The sequence below is a fragment of the Marmota flaviventris genome, chromosome 4, assembly GCF_047511675.1.
Source record: "Marmota flaviventris isolate mMarFla1 chromosome 4, mMarFla1.hap1, whole genome shotgun sequence".
Taxonomy (NCBI): Eukaryota; Metazoa; Chordata; class Mammalia; order Rodentia; family Sciuridae; genus Marmota; species Marmota flaviventris.
Genome location: NC_092501.1, coordinates 87,388,211 through 87,404,928, shown reverse-complemented (window position 1 = coordinate 87,404,928; position 16,718 = coordinate 87,388,211). Strand labels below are relative to the sequence as shown.

The window sequence follows — 16,718 nt, the reverse complement described above, 5'->3', positions numbered from 1 at the left end:
CTTTCAATCAGCACTGACCGTTCAGCTTCCTGTGAAACATGACCACTGACCTGTCTCCTTCAGAGGGAACTGCCAGCCCATGCTCATTACTTAAGCACCTGATAACAGTCAAGGAGGTGACAACTTCATGAAAGGCCACGACACTTACATACAATTCAAAACTCTCCCACTACTTTAAGATCTGTGCTTCAAATCTAGGAACTTAACCAAGATAAAACAGAAGGAGACCACAAGTGAAGACTTGTGCTCATAGGGGTGTTTCAAGTTGTAAAACAACCACATTCATGAGCCAGCTTGTTTATAAATAAAAACTTCAATAGTCTAAGTCAGTCGAGGCTTGCTTTTGTTATCTGTGCATAACCCTTCATGGAGCAAATATGTAGTTTCTTTTTTAAAAAAACATTTAAAATGTAGATGGACACAACACAATGCCTTTATTTTTATGTGGTGCTGAGGATCGAACCCGGGTCCCGCCCATGCTAGGCGAGCGCTCTACCGCTGAGCCACAATCCCAGCCCCAAATATGTAGTTTCTATACATTACCTCTCAGAAGATGCTACTACACATATCTATAAAGCTATTGTGTTCTGTTTTTTGTGGTGACAGTGATTGAATTCTGGGCCTTGCATATGCTAGTGGAGCAATCTACTATGAGCTACGCTCCCTCCCTCTATAACATCTATGTTTTAAGAGCTGAAGGAAATCCAGAATACATTTCAAATCCGTCAGGAACACAAGTCTTAGGTTGACAGAGAGTATGGGCAGAGGCACAGCAGGGAGCAGCAGGGAGTGGCAGGGCTCTCCTGAGGAGGCGGCATAACAGAGAGGTGAGCCTGAAGTCCAGCTGAGGAGCCTGGCCTTTCACCTTCCTTTCTCAACAATGTTTGGAGATCACTGTTGAGAGTCCTGATCTAGAATTGTACGAAGCCATTCGGAAAATAGCAGAATAGTGCTGAGCCTAGATAGACACCAGACACCCGATTTCATGTATCCCCTCTGCTGTCTAGCAGCTGTTCAGTCTTTAGCAAACTCTTTACTTACTTTGAGCTTCTATTCCTCATCTGTGAAATGAGGTTAACCGAGTTGCTGTAGGGATTAAAGGGGATAAAGGCACATTTAAACACTATTTCAGGGTTAGCTGTTGTAGTTCACAGAAGGATCTTAGGTGCCTCTGGCATAAAATGAAGAGCTGGCCCAAAGACACTCTAATTCCAGCAACCTGGCAAGCTGAGGCAGGAAGATGGCAAGTTCGAGTCCAGCCTTAGCAATTTAGTAAGACCCTAACTCAAGATAAAAAATAAGAGCTGGGGTGACTGTAAGAGGGTAAGTTCCCCCCACTGCTAGGATGCCCAAGAGGAAGGTCACCTGGGCCAAAGGAGATGTGAAGGAGGAGGTGAGCTCTGCTTCTCTCTGGGAGGTAGGGTGGTGGGTGGATGGTCTATGAACTCCTCTGCCTCAATGACAAGTGCCTTTTCTCTCTCAAAGCCCAAGAAGAGACAGGTGAGGTGTCAGCTAAACCTGTCCCTGCAAAAGTGGAAATGAAACCCCAAAAGGTAGCAGGAAAGGATAAATGTTTGTATGAAAAAGTGCAAACCAAAGCGAAAAGGGGAGAAAACGGAAAACAGACTGAAGCAGCTAATAGAGAAACTGAAGATTTACCTGCAGAAAACAGAGAAACTGAAAATCAGGAAAGCCCAGCCTCCAGTGAAGCAGAAAGAAGCAGAAAACACACACACACACACACACACACACACACACACACTGTGTCTTATCAGTGGTCTCTGACTCCCTTCTTGTATAATCCAGAGGATATTTTTAAACACAATTGTTTTAGTAGTCTAGAAACAATTTTAGAAAGGAGAAAATCTCACCTCATCCCATTTTTTTAAGAGCAAATGATCTTCTTTTTCTTCTTATTATTATTTTAGAAGTGAAATCATTTGCTGGTTGTTTATTTATTTATTTTTTTGGCACAGCTATTCAAGTAGTTTTCTTTAGGAAAAAACAAACATGTGAATGGAAGTAATTTAAATATTCAAGACATTAAATGCGGATCTGTGACTCCAAATTGCCATTTAATATGCTTTGCATTATAGAATATAAAACTACCCCAGCCTACCTATAGATTGTCAAGCTGACAGCCAAGACTATTGAAGCTATTCAATGGGCTATTCAATTATGGGAAGCTTCAATAGTGAAGCCCTGCCCTGCCAGCCTTGCCGCCCACATGACAGGAAGCTGACAACCAGTGGGGAAGATCCTGTCATGAAGAACACACGGGCCACCTCTGTTCTCCTGACATCACCCTTTCTCCTCTGTGTGCTTCCCTAACACACACAAGTCCTGCAGGAATGGCTGGGGTACCCAGATCTGCTTCTACAATCTCACTCCGCTCAAAGAAGGCAAGAGCTGGGACCACAGTTTCTATGCAGAGAAACATTTTTTACCGGCATCACTACGTGACTGAGAGTAATTTAAATTCAGTGACAAATTATTATGTATGAAGGAAGGAATTTCCTATGGAGATCCTCCCTCACCCCCTCCTGGTGAAGAAGCATTTTTCAAACATTAGCAAAGTCATATCCCAATGTTTTAACATTCCAACTATGAGGTTTGGCTAAAAAACTGGAAATGAGCACTCTGGACTTGCTGGGTCTCCCAGGGGCTCTCGTTGTCTGTGTCTGCCTATCTTGCCTCTCTTAAGTAGCTTGTGATTTCAGCTGGGAGGTGTGGACTAAAGGAGTTCAGCCCCCAGGCCCTGCTGTTATGAGACCCAAAGGACTCAATTTCTTGATGAGAACTGAGGAGGAAAAGAAAGAAGAAGCCCAGTGTTTCTAAAAGGTACTGCTCCCCAGCTGGGGCAGGGTGAAGCAAAGTGAGGTTTGTTTGGCAAAGGCCTCCTGCTCAGGCCCCAAGCTGCCCTTCCAGAGCTGGCCGCTGTGCTTCATTCCCTGAGCAAAGTGCTTCCAGGAGCCCTTTTGGAAACACTGTGTTCCACTTTGTTTCCAAGCATCCTGCTGCCAGTTGTCAGGCCTTAATCAGAAACACAGCCTCAGGCAGAGTGTGTGAATCACGGGGCGCCCACCCTTCTTTGCATTCTATGTACTTCCTGAAGAGAACTGAGAGAGTTCAACATGGGCTCTCACAAGCTGTGTGTGTATGTGTGTGTGTGTGTGTGTGTATATATATATGTGTGTGTATGTGTGTGTTCAAGCTGTGCCTGAAAAAACAAAGTGAAGGAAAAATGGAAGTAATCTTTGAATTTTCAATGAATGTACATGAAAGGAAAATGTACACCAGTGCAACAAACAGAAATTTCAGCCTCTGACAGTGGCCTCTTAGTGCCTGCTGGGGAAGCCACAGCCCTTTCATCTTAATGTATTCTTCAGGCAGTGCACAGAAGAGGATAAATGCTTAACACTTCTGAGGGGAAAAAAAAATATATTTTTAAAAATAACTTACAGGCAGGGAATGAAGAAATATGGCCTAAAACTAAACCAACATGAAAAATTGTCTCCGTTGCCAATATCAGATCAAAGAAACACCAATAAAATAAAATAGCATTTTACAACTATTGTTAGGACCAAAATTGGTGATTATAAAATAAATGGGCTGGTGAAATGCTTTACAGCTATATACTTTTGGTGGCAGTGTAAACCCTAAAACCTTTTTCGGGTAAATATTTGTTAACTATAAAAAATTTTTAAATTTTTTGGTATCCTAAATTAAATAATTTCGCTTTTGAAAATTTATCTTCAGGCTAATTTAAAAGAATTCTATTTTAAAAATCAATTTCCTTAATAAGATATCTGTCAGAGTTAGGTGTAATATATTAGCCTCTCAAATACGATTGTGAGGTGGGAGTTAGAGCCTGACTACCCAGTAATGGCAAAAGTTAGCTGTAATTAATATATTTCTTAGGATCTATTTAACACAGTTATAGAAATACTTCTTATAACTGCAATTATTTTACTTGGCAAATTTTTGCTGAGTCTCCACTATTGTTCTGGATACGGAGCACGCAGCACTGAATAAAACCCAAAACTTCCAGCCGTGTAAATAACATGGAAAAACGTCACTCAGTATCTTAACAAAATACATATCACTGTGTCTATGAAGAAGGAGCCAATTTAGAACATGAGGAAAATAAAAATTTGACTTTACCTTTCTTATGCTGAAATAGCAATGATTTCTTTTTGTTAGACAAGAATACTTCCACATATGTCAAATTCCATTATAATAAAAACTGCCTATACTATGTAGTTAGCTACATAATTACAGGCAGATCACAAAAATTTTCCAGGTCACAGTTGAGTCCAATGAGAGGATAAGATAAAATTTCACATGTTAATTGCAAAGTTCCTTTAACTCCAGAACTCCACAATCAAGAGATACTTGTTAAAATAAGATTTAACATTTTCCACCATTGATAGAGGAGAATAGAGTGATGGGGCACATTCCATGGAAACTTAATATGCCCCAATTCCCTACTAGTTTTGACATACCCACAGTTTCTATTTTGTGTTAATATTTAGAAAGAAGCACCAGCAATTCCTCCCATATCCATATATGCAGGTTGCAGCTCTGTGATTTGCCCTGACCAGTCGAATGACAGGAAGTGACACTGTCAGTTCTAAGCCCAGCCCTCAAGAAGCCTGGCTGCTTCCACTTTTACCCATTAAATACCAGTGACTGGAAAGACTTGGCAAGGTCCAGCTGTTCTAGCCAGCCCTGCTGTGGTTCTGACCCATGAGTGAAGAATCCTGTGTGTCCAGCCCCAGCTGAGCCCTCAGGGGGATAAGCTATACAAATCCTAGCAGACACCACACGGAGCAGAACTGCCCAGCCGAGTCCAACCGACCACAGGGTCATAAGAAATAATAAATTAGCATTGTTTTTAAGACACACAGAATGTTACACAACAAATAATTGATAATTGATCCTACTTCTTTCTCTGCTGTGTATAATCTGGATAATAACTCTATTTATCTTACATTAAATTTTTAATGGTTTGGTCTCCCCTAAGTTTTTGCCCAAATAAACTCAATTTACTGCTAGATCAGAAAGTTTTCTGAAAAAGTTAAGTTTACATGATTATTAACACAGAGATTAAACAAAATGCTAAGAAATAATATTTCACCAGAAAGTAAGATAATTACCCAATACTGATGGCTGGTGTGAGCAGTGAATTTTGAAACCCTAAATAAATGTTTTTTTTTTTTTTTTTTTATTCCAGTATATTAGGTTATTCTAGTTTTCCTGTAACGACCCTAATAATAAAACAACTACTTTAATTTATTTATTATAATTTGGCTGTGTAGTCAGCAGTAAGGAGTGCCTTTTTACATGGTCTTGTCTCTAAAATAAACATTTGGTTGAATTAATATGTTACTACAAAATTATTACTACTGTATCTTTAAATGCTTTTGTTCTTAAAGATATGCTAAACTCTTAGGTATGGATGCTATTATTACATCCAATCTCTTTTTGAGAAAAATATACTCCAAAAATTTTTTAAAAATAATAAAAACCAACAGAACATGACCTACAAAAGCACTTTTCAAAAATGTTTCAGGAGCCAGGCGCAAAGGCACATACCTGTAATCCCAGAGGCTCAGGAGGCTGAGGCAGGAGAATCCAGAGTTCAAAGTCAGCCTCAGCAATGGAGAGGCGCTAAGAGACTCAATAAGACCCTGTCTCTAAATAAAATACAAAAGAGAGCTGGGGATGTGGCTCAGTGGTTAAGTGCCCCTGAGTTCAATCCCCGGTCCCTACCCCTGCAAAAAAATGTTTCAGGAAAGGATAAGAATCAACCTTTAATAGTATATGTTCCACTCAGCTCCAGTGTTTTGTATAAAAACATAACTGGGCACAGAGACCAGTAAGAATGTGTGGGTACATAAGTGTAAGCTTGAACTTGTGCACACAGCCAGCCTGTCATTCAGGGCTTAGGAAACTGGCTCCTGCCCTAGGCTCCAACCTGGAAGGACCCCTCTGCTTTAACAGCACCAGTGAGAACCAGGTCCACCTGGGATTGTACAGGGGCTTCGCCAGGCAGGATTCTGTCTCCTTCCAGAACTGGTCCCCACCAAGAAATCCCTGTTTTTATTAGGAGGACATCCATCAGGTACTTTACAATCTGGCTTGTAGAATTCACCAAAAAATAGTACGCAAAATCCACAGGGGGGATGATCATGTGCCTCATTTTCACTGGAAACAACCTCTATTTTCCAAGAAAACAAAGAAGGAAATTTAGATCAGTGCAGGCCAGGATCATCATTCCAGGGAGAGAGACCAGCCTGGTATTCCGAGTGCTTATGGAAAGCCAGGAAGCCTTCTGCAGACAGCACAGAAGCAATGCATTCTAGGTGGAGGAACTGTGGTTCCACAGAGGATGGAGTTCTAAGGAAAATTCTAGGAGCCATCTCCAAAGTAGGAAGAGCTCCATGTTTTCCCAACACAAGAGAAAACCTAATACTAAGCTAGGGAGGCAGCAATTGCAAAAGAAGCTATCAGATGGAGGGTGGGGGCTGGGTGGCTTTCAGAAGGTGACTCCATACATGTCTGAGGGAGAGGAAAGGATTGCATGTAGAGAGCAAATAGAAAACCACTTGACCTGGATAGTGTGTGGGGTCTGTAGCAGAGAGATGCTGAGACTAAGAGCCAGCCTCCTGGCCCCTTTGCTGGCTCATACTCAGGCTGGCCAGGGCTGCATGACCCCAGGCTGAAGGGATCTTTCTCTCCCTTCCCAGGTAGGTTCAGGCTGGGAGTCAGAAGGGCTTGCCCAGCTGAGAGAATTCATCTGTAAACTTTGTTCTGGACTTACAATGTTGTCCCTGACATGGGTAGAAAAAAAGATCAGGTAAGACAAAGGCCACCTGACCACTTGTCTGCCAGGGCTCATACACAGTGGTAAGGGTCAGAATTAAGAAGGAAATTAACCATCTGGAGGTGTAGTTCAGTGGTATAATGCTTGCCTAGCATGTGTCAAACACTAGGTTTGATCCTCAGCACCACATAAAAATAAAAAAAAATAAGATAAAAGTATTGTGTCTATCTACAACTAAAAGAAAATAAATTTAACAAGGAAATTAATGAAGGTTTTGATTCACACTCTTCAGAGGAAAAAGGTCTACATAAAGGAAAAGATTTCATTTCTACCCATCAGGCTGCAGGGAGAAAAATCATAGCAAGAAAGGTGATAGGGGAGTGGTCTATGAGAAGGCAGGGAAATCTGTCATTGGTGAGTGAAGGAAGAAAACTGTGCCTGAGACATGCGCACAGTTCTCAAAGGCAGCCATTATCTGTCCCTTGTGCCCCTGGTGCGCCTGGTATCCAGCACCCACCATCCATGTCTTGGAAAAGGAGAAGAGGATATAGCATGTTCACCTCTACAGGTGGACTGTTTTGCCACCTAAGTTCCATGTTGTGATGAGACTGAGTTTAGAAAGGACTAACTTGTGCCATAACCAAGCACTGAGAGAGTCAAAAAAACAAGCCACAGAGTCATCAGAGCCAAAGCACGAACAGTTTCAACGTGACTCTGGAAGAACAGATTTTCTCCTATTTGGGCTACAGGCCAATGCTGGCTCTTGAAATTAAGTCGGCTGAGTATGTGGGAAGACTGGCTGGTGTGCACATCTATACAAATGACATACTGCCTGCAAGATGCTACCATCATCTCTATTAGCAAGATCCTCTTACTGAAAACAGCACAGAGGCCTATCTCATCCAGACACAACTTTGGCCCTGACTTGAAGGATTTTTAGAAACCTGCTACCTACTTCTTCACTTTCTAAAGAATTTTTTTCCCCCACTTAGGGCGAGGCCTTGCTATATTGCCCAGGCTGATCTTGAACCCCTGGGCTCAGGTGATTCTCCCATCACAACCTCCCTGGGAGTTTTATTTTTTATTCACATTTCCAAAGGCCCAGAATCTATACAACAGCTTCGGTTTTCCATCATTTTGTTTAAGATCTAGCTGTGACTTGCCCGCTGGAATCTCAGGACACATATCACTGAATTAGTGACTCTGGGCATCTGAAGAGCTTTCAGAGCCTTCTGCAATGGCATGTCTACCAGGGGCAAACACAAGCCAGGCCACCTTAGCCTCCTGTCCTTCCAACCTAATCGTCTCACAAAACTTTTCATAACTGGAGAGAAAGGATTATACCCAGTCAGGGAGAGAGAACTGGCATGATGGTGTGAGAGAGGTAGAGAGACACACAGAGAGATGGATAGGTGAGTTTTTGAAACAATGGACCTGAAATAGATATAATTCTACATTTGGGGACAAGGCTAAAAAGTGCCTTTGAAAATTACAAAAAGGACCCCAGGTGCCATGGTGCATGCCTGTAATCCCAGCAGCTTGAGAGGCTAAGACAAGAGGACTGTGAGTTCAAAGCCAACCTCTGCTAAAAGCAAGTGAGATCCTGTCTCTAAATAAAATACAAAATAGGGCTGGAGATGTGGCTCAGTGATTGAGTGCCCCTGAGTTCAATCCCTGGTACAAAAACAAAACAAAACAAAAAACAAACCTCTATCAATGTACCTCCATTAGAACAGCCAAAATCCAAAACACTGATAACACCAACTGCTGGTGAGGACCTGTAGCAACAGGAACTCTTGTTCATTGTTGGAAATGCAAAATGGTACAGCCTCTTTGAAAGACAGTTTGGTGTTTTCTTATAAATTAAACACTTCTACTAGATGACCCAGCAATCATGTTCCTTGGTATTTACCCAAAGGAGTTGAAAACATGTCCACATAAAAACCTACAGAAATATATGTATAACAGCTTTATTCAAAACTTGGAAGCAACCTAGATGCCAGCAGCAATGGCAAGTCACTAAGCAACTCAGTGAGACCCTGTCTCTAAATAAAATACAAAAGAGGGCTGGGGATGTGGTTCTGTGGTTAAGTTCAGTCCCTGGTACCAAAAAGAAAGAAAGGAAATTACAGAAAGGATTACACACATGTGGCTCTATCTCCAGCATTCTCCATGCCAGTAACTGCCACTAGCAAACTTTAGGGGCCTCCCATACTTCTGACCTTAACGTCTCACAAAACTTTTCATAACTGGAGAGAAAGGATTGTTAGCAATGAGGACACACAATTTAACAGTGGTGGGAACATCTCTGAATGTTAACGCTGTTGTCATCCTTGTTTGGTGGGATCAGGTATTGATTTCAAGTCCTTCTTTGCAGTTTTCCTACATCTTCTATGATGAGTTTGATTATGTATGTATTTAGGAAATAAAGCCTTCCATCAGCTTACTGAAAGCCCACTACTCTGTCATTCCTTCAAGATATACATCTCCTATGGGTGGATGTTCAAGGCACTATCCTAAGCCCTGGGGAGACAGCAGTGAATAAAACTGAGGAGCATGTATCTTAGTAGGGCTAATAACGAAAACAGAGTAAACAGGATGTTAGATGGTGACAAGTGCTGAGTTTTGGAGGGGGATTACTATTCTATTTATTTATTTATTTATTTATTTATTTGTTTGTTTGTTTGTTGTAGCTGGACACAATACCCTTATTTTATTTATTTGTTTATTTTTATGAGGTGCTGAGGATCGAACCCAGCGCCTCGCACATGCTAGGCAAGCGCTTTACCGCTAAGCCACAACCCCAGACACGGATTACTATTTTATAAAAGGATGTCTAAAGAAAGCATTTATTTTTTTAATTAAAAAAATTTAAATTAGTTATACAAGACAGTAGAATGCATTTATGCACTATGATATATCATACACATAGATGGGATATAATTTCTCATTTTTCTGAGTGTACATGTTTTGTAGAATCATATTGGCCATGCAGTCAAAATAATGTTTGTTTCATTCTACTATCTTTCCTATCCTCACATCCCATCCCATCCCCTCCCCTCCCATTACTTCCATCTACCTAATCTAAGGTAACCCTATTCTTCCCTAGTGCCCCACCCCCGCACCTTATTGTGTATTAGCATCCGCATATTAGAGAAAACATTCAGCCTTTGGTTTGTGGGATTGGCTTATTTTGCTTAGCATGATATTCTCCAACTCCAACCATTTACTGGCAAATGCCATAACATTACTCTTCTTTAAAGCTGAATAATATTACATTGAGTATATATACCACGTTTTCTTTATCCATTCATCTATTGAGGGACACCTAAGGTTGGTTCCATGGTCCAGCTACGATGAATTGAGCTGCTTATAAACATCGATGTGGCTGCGTCACTATAGTATGCTGATTTTAAGTCCTTTGGATGAACCAAGGAGTGTGATAGCTGGGTCAAATGATGGTTCCATTCCCAGTTTTCTGAGGAATCTCCATACTGCTTTCCATAGTGGTACACCAATTTGCAGTCCCACCACCAATGTATATCTTTTTCATCACATCCTTGCCAACATTTATTGTTGCCTATATTCTTGATGATTGCCATTCTGAAAGGAATGAGATGAAATCTTTGTGTAGTTTTGATTGGCATTTCTCTAATTGCTAGAGATGTTGAACACTTTCTCATATATTTGTTGATCAAATGTTTTTCTTCTTCTGTGAAGTGTCTGTTCAGTTCCTTAGCCAATTTATTGACTGGGTTATTTTTTGTTGTTGTTGTTGTTAAGTTTTTTGAGTTCTTTATATATCCTACAGATTAATGCTTTATTGGAGGGGCATGTGATAAAGACTTTCTCCAAATCTATAGGCTCTCTCATCACCTTATTGTTTCCTTTGCTGAGAAAAAGCTTTATAATTTGAAACCATCACATTTATTAATTCTTGATTTTACTTCTTGAGCTTTAGGAGTCGTGTTAAGGAAGTCAGATCCTAGGCTGACGTGGTGAAGATTTGGGCCTATTTTTCCTTCTATTAGGCACAGAGTCTCTGTTCTGTGCCAGGTGAGAACTAGAGGTTTAATTTCATTTTGCTACATATGGATTTCCAGTTTGCCAGCACCATTTATTGAATAGGCTATCTTTTCTCCAGTGAATGTTTTTGGCACCTTTGTCTAATATGACATAAACATTTTTATGTGGGTTTGTCTCTGTGTCCTCTGTTTTGTACCAATAGTCTACAGGTCTATTTTGGTGCCAATACCATGCTGTTTTGTTACTATAGCTCTGTAGTATAGTTTAAGGTCTGGCATTATGATGCCTTCTGTTTCACTTTTCTTGCTAAGGATTGCTTTAGCTATTCTGGGTCTCTTATTTTTCCAAATAAATTTCATGATTGCTTTTTTTCCCCCCCTAATTCTATGAAGAATGTCATTGGGATTTTAATAGCAATTGCTTTAAATCTGTATAACGCTTTTGGTAGTATGGTCATTTTGACAATATTGACTCTGCCTATCCGAGCATGGGCGCTCTTTCCATTTTCTGGGGTTTTCTTCCATTTATTTATTTAGTGTTCTGTAGTTTTCATTGTAGAGGTCTTTCACCTCTTTGGTTAGATTGATTTCCAGGTATTTTATTATTATTATTTTTTTTTTTTTGAGGCTATTGTAAATGGAGTAGTTTTTGAAGAAAGCATTTCTAAGATGGGAACATTTGAGCAGAAACCTGGAGGTTTCTGGAAGTAGGAACAGCAACTGCAAAGGCCCAAGTGTGTTCAAGGAGAAGCACAAAGTTCAATCTGGATGAAACAGTAGTAGGTGCCACAGCTACTGTATGACTTCAGGAAAAAAATTATTTTGCATGAAAACTCAGTACATGTGCACATAACTGAATCAGCACTAGCAACATGGTGCAAATTTTTACTCAACTCTACCTTACGTGTCCAAAATGCTGGCCACAACCCTTTAAATTGATTTTGTGATTCACTAATGGGGGACAGACCTTAGTTTGAAAACTTGTCATATAAGCCACAATATGGACTTTGGTTTACACCAAATGAGACAGGGGAGCCATGAGAGGGTTTTGAACTCAAGACCTGGCTTCTATTTTAAAAGGACCACTTGGGCTGCTCTGTGGAGAATAAGGTATGAGGTGGAAAGAGGCAGGCAATGTGGATTAACATGCTAGTGCAACACCACAGGCATGTATGTGGTGACACTAGCTGCTGCATCCCTAGCCACCGTGGGCTCACCAAGCTGTCCCCTGTGGCACAATGTCCACATGGCTCTCCAGGACTTCTGCTGGGATTCTTGGGAGAGCTCTACCAGCTCCAAATGGACCTCTTCGACTGGCTTCTGCTGCTCCAGACAATTGTCTTTGGGGGTTTCCTCCAAAGGGAGAGGGAGCACCCCTCATGGTAGTGCTGGTAGAAAGACTCATGACTGAGACAAAATCAGAGCCAGGACTGTGTTCTCTGGGTATGATCTCTAATTCTCATAGCAACTCTACTGTATGGGTATTCATGTTTCATCAAAATCAGGAGAGTGAGGCTCAGAATCAGTAGTCGTTTTCCAATTTTACACAATTTTAAACACTCAGTGGTAAACTCTGAATTCAAAATTCAAATAGTTAAAAGATGTCTAACATCGTTAGTAATACAGAACTTCATTAAAAAAAAAAAAAAAAAAACATGTGACACTGCACACTAATTAGATTTACAAATATTTAAAATGTCTGATACCAGCAAGTGTTAGCAAGGATAGAGACCTGCACTGATAACCTAAAGAAAGAAGTAGGAGTTGGTACAGCCATATAAGGTAATACTTTGATGGTCTAGTAAAGTTAAAGGTGCTCCACTCCTACAACTCTGAAATTCCTCTTCCATCCTCTGGTGAAGTTCCCCTCATAAGCAGGAAGAGACATATAGAAGAAATGTCTCTGCACTTCTGTTTGCAACGAAATATTGGGAACCTAAATGTCCATCAAGAGGATAATGAGAAGATAAGCAAAGACAGGCACAGTGATGCATGCCTATAATCCCAGCAGCTTGGGAGGCTAAGGCAGGAGGATCTTGAGTTCATAGCCAGCCTCTAGCAACAGCGAGGTGCTAAGCAACTCAGTGAGACCCTGTCTCTAAATAAAATACAAAAGAAGGTTAAGTACCCCTGAGTTCAATCCTCAGTACCCTCCCCCCCCCCCAATATAAGCAGAATAAATATACAACACAACACAGTTCACCAATTTAAATGAATTAGGGACTCATCTATCAACATGCATAAATTGTAAAAACATAATGAATGAAAAAAAACAAGTTGCAAAATCATGGTGTACCAAGTTTTTAAAAAAACTTGCAAAACAATACTACTGCTCAGCTACAATGTGCTACTGGAGTAAAAGGGTAAAACATGATTAGGAAACTCAATGGATGATAGCAGTTACCTAGAGTGGAAGGGCAGGTGCAGGCTGTGGCAGAGCAGAGGCTCCATGCCATGTGCCACAGTGCGTTTCTTTTAAAAGTTCTTCAAACAAATGTGGAGAAGTGCTATTCTCTCTGCTTTCACAAATGTTTGAAATATTATACATCATCAATTGGTCAGGAAACATATCCAACGATGAAATCAAGGTCTGGGTTGTTTATCCCATGACCCACTCTTTCTTCACAGTGCTGTTTCCTTGCCTTGTCTGTTATTTGAGCCAGAAAATGAATTTGTGGCCACTGTACTGGGCAAGTAGGAACTCAGTCACATGTGGCAAAGAAAGAATGAATGAACTAAGAGATGTACCCAAGCCTAACTCTTCCATACCTGGCTCCTCAACCTCCCGGTCAGCCCCTGGGAAGCAGGTACAAGCACAACTCCCATCCAGTTCAGAACCTTAGAGGAGTTTGCTCAGTGCTCAACAACTAACCTCTAACTTGCTCCACCACCTCCCTTTAACTTGCTCCTGTCACCCTCTCCTCTCAAGACCTATGCAGAAATCACTCTCGTAAACTGGTTTCAATTATGGTTGGACAACTAGTCTCAAATGGTACCTACTTCTTTCAGCTCTAGAGGTCATGTCTAAGAATTTATGCTTATCCTAGGTGTAAACTTGTTAATTGAGAAGATTTCTGACATTTGCTATGTCCCCAAAGAAGCAAAGTTCTCCTTTTCTTTCAGTGGAATATAATACTGTTATTTTTCAATGTCTCAAAGAGTAACATTTAGTAACATGGGTGATATGTTTACAATATGACGTTAAGTAAACAACATCAACAAAATGGGTACAAAACACAGATGGGACTTCTGGTAACACATGGCGCAGTAACCACACCAAATCACTACCTCATTATTCTGCTTAAATTCTCATCATAGTTCTCATGTAACAATCACACACATGCAAAAATGCTGATACCTGATAAAAGAGAGACATTGGATGTAGGAATGGCAACTTTCTCCACCTAGCAAAGGATGATACACAAGCACAAGCTATAAGCCACAGGGCAATGAGGTTGGGGTGAAGGTGGAAAGGGAGGCTCCCTAGAGGACTATATGTAGAGTGCCTGGGTCCCTGGATCTTCCCCTCCTCCTTTTCATAGACATTGAACCAGAGATTGTTGCATAGGGAGGGTAGACAATATGCACTGGAATAAAACATAATTGACGGTGAACATATTAAATCAACTATGGGTCTTTCAACTCTCTTCTCCTTCTAAGTCCCTCAAGCCCCATAGATTTGAGGATCTCCTCTGGAAAAACCCAAGGGCAGCAGAGCATATCAGACATGAACATTTGTGGGTCCCCAGTGAAGAGTCTGGCTGCCTACCCAATTACCTGACATAAAGCTCCTCAATGCACAGGCCCACCCCACAGTTCTTCCAATTGGTCTTTAGTGCATCACTCCCAAACATGAACAGCTGAGAGCCAATGGATATTTGAGAAAGTTTCCAACACGAAGCCCAAACAAACTAAACAATGCACACTAAATGATCTTAGTTTTATAAAATAAAAATTATAGCATTAAAAAATACTGACAAAGACTCACATGAAACCAGGCGCAAGCAATGGTCCATGCCTGTAATCCCAGCAGCTCAGGAGGCTGAGGCAAGAGAATCCCAAATTCAATCCAGCCTCAGCAACTTAGTGAGGCCCTGAGCAACTTAGTGAGACCCCGTCTCAAAATAAAAAATAAAAAGGGCTGGGGGTGTGGTTAAGCTCAGTGATTAAGCTCCCCTGGGTTCAGTCCCCAGTACCCCCACCCCCCCAAAAAAAGACACATCAACATGGTAATGGTGGCCACCTCATGGTGGTGTGATGATTTCTACAGAAATGCATGTCAATTAAACACCAATCATCTCAGATCAGGACTTATGGCACACTTCCTTTCCTCTCACCTCTTTCTTGGCAATTATTTTGAAATATCTGGTCTTCTTTACTCGGCCCTTATCAAAGACTGACATTGGCTTTTAAGGAAGGTGAATATGTGTCTACAGATCCTCTTCCTCTTTCCAGGGATCCTAGATATTCATGAAATCTGTACTCTGATACTTTGCTACAGGCAATCTGGCTGGAGGTACACTTCTCCTGGCGGAAAACTAGTGTTTTTAAACTGGCCACATGTACTCACAAGAGAGCCAGTGAACTAAAGATCAGAAAGCATACAAACAACTCCTTTGGATCTGGTGGCATTTTCTTTGAGGAAATGGCTCTTCTGCATGGCTGAGTGACATGTGCTGGGTGACTGCAAGGGGGTTCTCAATCTATCTACTGCTAAGAGACTTTGCCTAGCCCTAGGAATTTTAAAAATTCTACTGTGCTTCTTTCCTGACTCTGGAAAATCTGGAACAAAATATTGGCTGGCTCAAAAAACCAAGACAAAACAACAAAACCAGAACGCTGCATTTATTATTAGCCACCAAATGTTTCAACCCTTCAACTAGGAAATTTTCTGGTTAAATTTTTTATGTAGTGGTAGTTTCTACCTTAGTATTATTTTCTTAGAAAATGCTCAAGAGGGCTTTGTTGGATAGTTGACAAAGGGTCTAAGCTCTCGGTAGATTTTGAAAGGAAATGGGCAGAATGAGAAGGTGATGGAACAACCAGTGCCAATGAAGAGCCAGGGGCTGTGACAGGCTCTTTACCTGTCAACCCCAGCAGCATCCTAGGAAATAAGCATCACCAGCCATATTTTTAAAATGACTCTTTCAACTTTTTATTTAGATATGATGGGGACTGAAACCAGGACCTTGTTCATACTAGACAAGAGTTCTAGCTAGCACTAGGCTACATCTCTAGCACCAGCTGTGTCTTGAGGATGGGAAAACTGAGACTAAAGTACATTACTAATTTACCAAAGTTACAAAGATAACATAGATGGGGGGCAGTGGAAAAGGAGATGTTCAAAGTGCTTGTTTCTATTGTAAAGCAACTTTACAATAAAGAAGAGACACCTTTTACAAATGAGTGACCTCATGGTCTCGACTATAATATTTAATTCATTCAAAACTGTTATTAGCTATGTGTGGTGGCATATCCCAGTGACTTTGAAGTGGCATCCCCTTTCTCCACAGAAAAGCCCTCTTCACCATGGCTGATTTTAGGACTGTCAGCAAAAGAGTCTCTGCAAAAGAGTTCAATGTAGATAAACTTCCTATTTTCGTGTCACCCTGTTTACTTGGCCACTGGCCGAGAAGATACCAGCACTCCAGGTGCTGGACACCCCCTTACTAGTTTTCACAAACGTATCCAGTATAGTACTTTGAAGAAATGTGCAAACAAGGCCTCTGGCCTTGAGCTGAGGCTTCACAGAGATGTCTACATTTTCAAGATAAGTTACAAATGGGCTCCATGGTAACAGCTGGCAGGAAGAGGAAAGAAAGGGGAGATGGAGCGCTCCCCTTCTCAGGTGTTGTCCTTGAAGA

The 16,718-nt window shown here is 41.1% G+C and overlaps 1 protein-coding gene and 1 pseudogene across 4 annotated transcripts in view; one reads left to right on the top strand and one right to left on the bottom strand.

Moving 5' to 3' along the window:
• Lats2 (large tumor suppressor kinase 2) overlaps positions 1 to 16,718 on the bottom strand; it is a 73,726-nt gene that overhangs the window by 16,241 nt on the left and 40,767 nt on the right. The window contains exon 1 of one of the 4 annotated variants that reach the window (XM_071611339.1): positions 1,872 to 1,954. The exons of the other annotated variants lie outside the window; for them this stretch is intronic. The gene's annotated coding sequence lies outside the window, so the exon portion shown is untranslated. Of the gene's footprint in view, positions 1 to 1,871; positions 1,955 to 16,718 lie in introns of those variants that run through there. 4 annotated transcript variants of the gene reach the window in all.
• On the top strand, positions 1,346 to 3,069 carry LOC139705469 (non-histone chromosomal protein HMG-14-like; annotated as a pseudogene).